Raw genomic sequence first — 7,107 nt, 5'->3', positions numbered from 1 at the left:
AATCTTTTTCTTCATTTGATCTTCCGCTTTAGCCACTCAAGTTTCATTTCAGTTATGTGTTACATCTTAATATCCATGTAATATTTACCTAACTAATGAATCAGTTACAGACTTTTGGGTTTTATCATTAAATTAGTAACCATGGATATGAAATGTTTTACAACATTGTAGTTAATATTGAAGGGATAACTTATTTTTAAACATTAAATAACAATATTTGGTAAAATTTACATTGGTAAATGTAGAGCACAATAGTGGCAGAAATTTGAATAGACGTTTTAATTGTTTTAAGTTTTTTTACAATTTGGTTAAGAGAATTGTTAATTATTAAATGATAAATGTGGTTCAATATTTTGATATTTAGGGGTAAGTTGGTCTTTCAACTTTTATCTTTGAGGCTTCATGCTTATAATAATATATGATAGCTGCAATATTTTAATCTTAACTTCTTGCAAAGGTTAAATTTGAGCTTAATCATTTGTATATACAATATTATGTATATATAATTATCTCTCGCTGTTTCTAGCATTTTGTTTTTATCATTTCACTCTTTTTCCCTATTCTACTATATGAAGATTCATTTCGCGTTCAAATTTTCTTTTTCAATTTGATCCAATTATTGTGAATTAACGTCTCCATATGGTAGGCAAAGTATCAACAACCGATAAAGTCAATTCATTAAGTTCATAAACAGAAAGTAATGTAGTAACACGTTAAAAGTAGAAAGCCACACTTTACTCATGAAGCAACATGAGAAAAATCACTCAAAACTTGGGTGTCATGTGTACAAGGGCTACTAAAGTAGCAAAAATTGTATGAAATATAAATCAAGTTACAAAGAGATGAATAAGTAAGGGTATAGAAGATGATTAGTCGAGCATCTCACCCTGATGACTCCAAACAAGTCATTTCTCAACGATCATCAAGCCACACCTTTCCTACAACTCGTAGAGTAGAAAAAATGTGTATTTAATAGTATGGTCGATCGACCCTAAACTAAAGTTGGTTTTCCCATGGTTACCTCACTAATGATTAGCTCAATTCACTCCTTACATAAATAAACCTGAGCTATAAATGGCAAAGAATAAATGAACTATTCAACAGTTTATCATGGACAAAAATCTCATTGGTTCAACCAAACAAGCAGACAAAAATCTTGATATAAATCATGACTTATGAATGTAAATGTGATGCAATGGCCAAATGCACGAGTATAGATACGTGAGATGTTATCGGAGGTCCTTTGCAAAATAATTATCCAACTTGAAGTAGAGGTCAAATTCTACTTGAAATTAGAGGTAGATGTATATTATACCAACAATGAATGATGTTTATCACAAGTAATCAAGTTGAAAATCAAATTGCAAAAGCTAACACAAACATTGAATTAAGAAGCTAAGGTTGGATAAATTAGGGGTGCGCATTCGATGAGGGTGAGTATTGACTAACGAACTTAGAATGAATTACCACATGGATAGCTAAGGTTGATTATTCCGATTCGTATTGGTGTTTCGTAGAAAGTTGTAAATGTTTCCAAAGATTTAGAGATGATTAAACATGTGAGATTTAAGCATTATGAAGGAAAGAAGGTTATCATTCAAGTTGGATATGATATGTGATAGTTTAATTTTTCTGTACATGTTTCTAATTTTGCTGTAGAATTCATAGTGGTAATCGAATATATTGATCATGTATAGTTACTTTGATGGGATATGATACTCGTGTGGATCTATAAGACATATATGTGATGGATTTTTGAGGTTATTGTGGGAATGAATTGGTTATCTCCTTATCATGCAATGACAATTACATTAGCTATGATTGGGATTCCTATAATAGAATGGGAAGGTTCTCTTAGTCACTCTATGAAAAGGGTGATATTATTTCTTAAGGCTCGTCTTTTAGTGGAGAGGGGATGTTTGGGTTATTGGGACATATTTGAGATTCTAGTGATGAGACTCCTATACTTGAGTCTATTATGGTCGTGAGTGAATTTTTAGAGGTTTATGATAAACTACCAAGTCTTCCACCTGATCATGATATTGATTTTTGTATTGACTTAGATCCCAAAACTCAACCAATCTCCATTCCTCCTTATCGTATGTATTTAGACAAATTCGAAGAGTTGAAAGAGTAGTTGTAGGATTTGTTGAGTAACTGTTACATTAGGCCAAGTGTATCTCTTTGCGGTTCACCAATGCTATTTTTGAAAATTAAATATGGTTCTATGTGTATGTGTATTAACTATTTAAAATTGAATAAAGTTGCCATTAGAAACAAGTACCTGATACCTCGTATTGATGATTTATTTGATCAAATTTAGAGTGCTTATGTTTTTCCCCAAGATTGATTTGAGATTCAGTTATCATCAGTTGAAGTTTAGGGTGGATATCCCTATGAATAATTTTTCAGTCGCGTTATGACTATTATGAGTTTGTACTGATGTCTTTTGAGCTAACTAATACCCCCATCAAATTTATAGACTTGATTAATGGGGTGTTCAGACCGTACTTGGATTTCTTTTTTATTTTCTTCATGGATGATATATGGATATACTTCCGTAGTAAGGAGGAGATGAGAATTATTGAAGAGATTGTTCTTGGAATTTTGAAAGAGGAGAAACTCTATGCGATGTTTTCAGAGGGTGAGTTTTTGGCTTATTTCAGTTGTATTCTTAGGACATGTAGTGTCCAAAAAGGGTATTAGGGCTGATCCTAAGAATATTTTGGTGGTTCGATATTGTGACAAACCTATTTTGTTTATCAAGAATCAGATTTTCATAGGCCTTGTAGGTTACTATCAATGATTTGTGGAGGAGTTTCATCCATTGTATCCCTATTAAATATATTGACCACAAAGGATGTGGATTTTAGTTGTCTGATTAATGTGAGATGAATTTCCAAAACGTAAAAAAATTATTTATTATTGCTCCAATTTCGACTCCATCCGTGGAGAAAAAGGGTTATGTTTTATATTTTGATCTTTCTCGGATGGACTTGGTTGAGTATTTATGCAGAAGATAAAGGTGATTGATTATTCTTTAAGAGAATTGAAGGTTCATGAGAAGAACTACCCTAATCATGACTGGGGTTAGTTGTTCTAGTGTTTGCGTTGAAGAGTTGAGAGGCATTACTTTTGAAGTATGCATTATGAGGAGTTCACAAAATTATCATAATATTTGGTATATATTTAGTTAAAGGGATCTCGACTTAAAGCAATAGAGATGGTTGGAGTTGCTCAAATATTTTGACATGACTATCCTTTTTATCAAGGCAAGGTGAATGTTGTAGCAAATCTGAGTCAAAAAATGGTGACATTTCTAACTTTATTACAAGTTGGATATCGTTTTTTGGATATGGATGCCGAGTCTTTGGCCAATAGAATTGTATGTCTTGATATTTCTGAATTTGGTAAGGTTTAGGCTTGATTGAGGATAGGTCATCCTTACTGGAGCATATTCAGATTAAACTATTTAACGATGTCGATGTAGATAAAATTCGAGACTAGGTTTTAAAAAGAGAAGCCAAAGAGGCAATTTTTGATAGAAATGGAACTTTAAGGATACAATGTCATTTGTGTACCTCAGACCGGTGACTTTACTAGATTGATTATGTAGGAGACCCATACTTTGAGGTACTATATTCATTCGGGAGCTACTAAGATGTATCGTGACTTAAAGCTAGCTTCATATGTAAAAGGACATAATGGATTTTCTATCTGGGTGTTTGAATTGTCACCAAGTGAAGTATGAACACCAAATCCTAGAGGAGTGACTCTAAGGATGCTTATACCCAAGTTGATGCTTTATGCGTCTTTTTGGGCCAATTGACTAAGTTGGCGCACTTCGTACCTATTGAGACTACCAAAAATTCAGAAAAATTAGTCAAAATCTATATTTGAGAGATAGTTCACTTGCATGGGGTGCCAAATTCAATCATTTAGATCGTGACACACAATTTACATTTTTGTGGTGTATATAGAAGGAGTTGGGCAGTCAATTGGATCTTAGAACTACTCAGACTGATGGTTAGTTTGAAATTCTTGGGGATATTTTATGGTCGTGTGTGATCCACTTTGGTGGTCATTAGGATCAGCTCTTGCCTTTAGCAAAGTTCGCATACAATAACAATTATCATTTGAGCATTGAGATGGAGATGCCAATCTCCAATTGGTTAGTTTGATGCATTTGATGTTACATAGGGTATAAATTTGTTGAGGAAATCATTAGAAAGGTCAAGTTGAACCAAGATAAGCTCCTCATGGCTCAGAGTAGGCAAAAAGTTTATGCAAATTGAAAAGTTCGTGGTTGGAGAGCTAGTTTCATTGAAGGTTTCACCCATGAAGGGCGTGATGAGATTTGGAAACAAGGGAAAGTAGAGCCCGAGGTATATTGGTCATTTTGAGATGATTGTGGAGGGTATTGGTCAGGATGCTTATGAGTTGGGTTTGCCACCTGATTTGTCGAGTGTTCACCTTGTATTTCATGATGATGCTGGAAAAGTATCATCAGGATAGTGCTAATGTGATTTAATAAGACTCGGAGTTACTTAATCAAAACTTGATTTTTGAGGAGGAGTAGGTAATTATCTTGCATAGGCAAATTAGATGTTGAAAGTGAAGCAGATTGCTTTAATAAAGGTTCAATGAAAGTATCGTTCGGTAAACGAGGCTACATGGGAGATCGAGTTAGAAATGAGGATCAAATATCCTCCTTTTGTGAGCATTCAAGTACTGTCATTTCTTTTACCATTTGAGGAAGAACGTTTGTTTATATGGTAGATGATGTAATGACCTGCTAGGTCGCTTTGAGTATTAGGATAATTTTGACTCTTCCTCTAAAATTTTAAATGTAAACTTTGAAAAATTTGATAACTATGAGTATTTAGTTAATGAATATTTATTAAGTAATTAATATACATGAATATTTAATGGGTAAAATCCATAATTGATGTAATACGCTTTTACCACTTGGCCTATATAATTAAAATAGGTAAATGGGATTTAATAGTTCTATACATAATCACCTAAGAAGCGAGAGGAGTATATAGAGGAAAATCTTTATGGGGCCATGAGGAGGAGGAAAATGGCAAGGAAACAATTTGTTTTGTAACAGAAGTCAATTCATGGATTTTTGATTGTTCTACTGTTGAATTCTTTTTAATTTAGAAGGTTGCTGCTATTGGCCTGCAAATTTAGGTCAAAATTTAAAACTGTAATGATGGTATGATTATATACAATGATTAGGGAAATATTAATTAGTGTCAAAAAAGGGGCATTTGGTCACGGTTGTTGTCTTGTCTCCACTAGTTTAGTAGTCAGTGACTTCAGTTCACATATTATTAATTATCTATCATATTATAATTTAGTTTTTTTATGTATTAAGATAGGTAATTAAATATTAGGTGTGTTGTATTATATGAACATAATAAGATTTATGATATTTTTGTAAATTGAGACTTAATTTAAGACTTACAATTTTGGAATTTTATTACAGATTGAGGAAGTATTAGATCTAGGCTAGAATTATAGTAATATGAGTGTCTATGGACTCCGTTGCTTACAATTATCGTGTAATTGACAGATTGGAAACGTTCAAAAGATTTACAAAAGAGAAAAGAAAAATCTCGAGGATATAGGACACGAGTACAATATTAGAGGTATGATATGACTTTCAGACTTCGTTGAAGGACTTTTTCCTAATTAAAGATTAAAAAGTAAAAGACAATGGGTAAGGGAAAAATATGAGTGTCTCGTACCAAAGGTGTGACAAGAATTTCTATGAGCACTAGTGTTGTAAAGGGAAAATTTATTACTATAGAATACGGATTGTAATCCGAGAGTGTATATGAGCATTGGCCGATGTATTCTTGACTTCATTTCTTCTGTGTGATTGTATTTCTTTTCTAAACCTTTATATTCGTGATAGTTGAGGTGATTATATATCATAACAATATTTTATTTGAGATGCATAGTTATCCCCTTTTATTGAAATCATAATGTGCACATGCATGGACATGAGATTTAGTATAAGTTGGACATGTGGATATCGTCCATATCAGGGATTGTGAGATGTTATGATTATAAGTTGGGCACACTAAGATCATCCGTCATGGGATTATTTGATTTTATGATAGTACGTTAGGATCATCCGTACAGACACCTGGATATCGTTTGTGTTGGTATATGGATCTCACAAGTACCCCATGGCTCCTAAACTCTTTGATGTATTTCCAAGAAATCTCATTTATATAAGGTTGAGAGAGTACTTGGCATTAGAGGCATATCATTTCCTGTTGTTGCATTGTATTTTATCTCATTACATTATTTCTTATGATTTTATCATGTGCTTATTGGATGGTTGGACATTATGTGACATTTTCTTATCCATTTTTGATGAAACTTGACTGATAAGTATCATGTAAGCTTGTATAGGTAAAAGGATGATTTTCTTATATGTACTCCAGTCACTACTTCTTTGTTGTCTATGAGATATACTGGGTTCATATTATTTCCTACTCATACTACTCTTTTTTGCACCTTCTTTGGTGTAGATCCAATTTCGGATACAAGCATATCTTGTGAAGCTTTCCAATACTGATCTTGGATTATATTAGAGTTGTGGTGAGCTTCTTGTCTATTCTACATCCCCCACTTCCCTCTATCTTATTGTTATTTTGTTTTTTTCATATTCAAACAGGATATTCTCATGTTTAGGCTAGTCATTTAGTTTAAGACTTCTACCATATTTTAGAAGCTCTTGTACTTATGACACAAAATCTTGGGTGGTACTTTAGCTTTCCATGTTGTGTAGTTATGAAAGACTTGTTGCATGTCCAAATCGACCTCAATGCCAAAGTTAATGTCATGGAAATGAGGAAGAAGAGGTAGATCTATAGGAAACATGTCAAAGAACTGACTAACCACAAGAACTTACTTAAGGAACAGATCACCACAAGAACTGACTCTCTAGTCTCTGCAAATCCATTTCCCTCAACCCAAGCATATTATTAAAGTCTTAAAATCTACAAAACGATTGATACAAGTAAACACTTAGGGAATTTTCACAAGGATTTCAAGATCGACCTCTTGTTCCCTCTCAAGGGATTC

General features: G+C 33.1%; 1 long non-coding RNA gene across 1 annotated transcript in view; it reads left to right on the top strand.

The window, feature by feature from the left end:
• Positions 1-1,440: 1,440 nt before the first annotated feature.
• LOC112941347 (uncharacterized) overlaps positions 1,441-7,107 on the top strand; it is a 52,594-nt gene continuing 46,927 nt past the window's right edge. The window contains exon 1 of the long non-coding RNA XR_003246487.2: positions 1,441-6,621. This is a non-coding gene — a long non-coding RNA (uncharacterized lncRNA). The remainder of the gene's footprint in view (positions 6,622-7,107) is intronic.

Source organism: Solanum lycopersicum, chromosome 4 (assembly GCF_036512215.1).
Source record: "Solanum lycopersicum chromosome 4, SLM_r2.1".
In the NCBI taxonomy this organism is placed as follows: domain Eukaryota; kingdom Viridiplantae; phylum Streptophyta; class Magnoliopsida; order Solanales; family Solanaceae; genus Solanum; species Solanum lycopersicum.
Note: the sequence above shows the minus strand (reverse complement) of the source record. Positions and strands in the feature narration are given on the sequence as shown.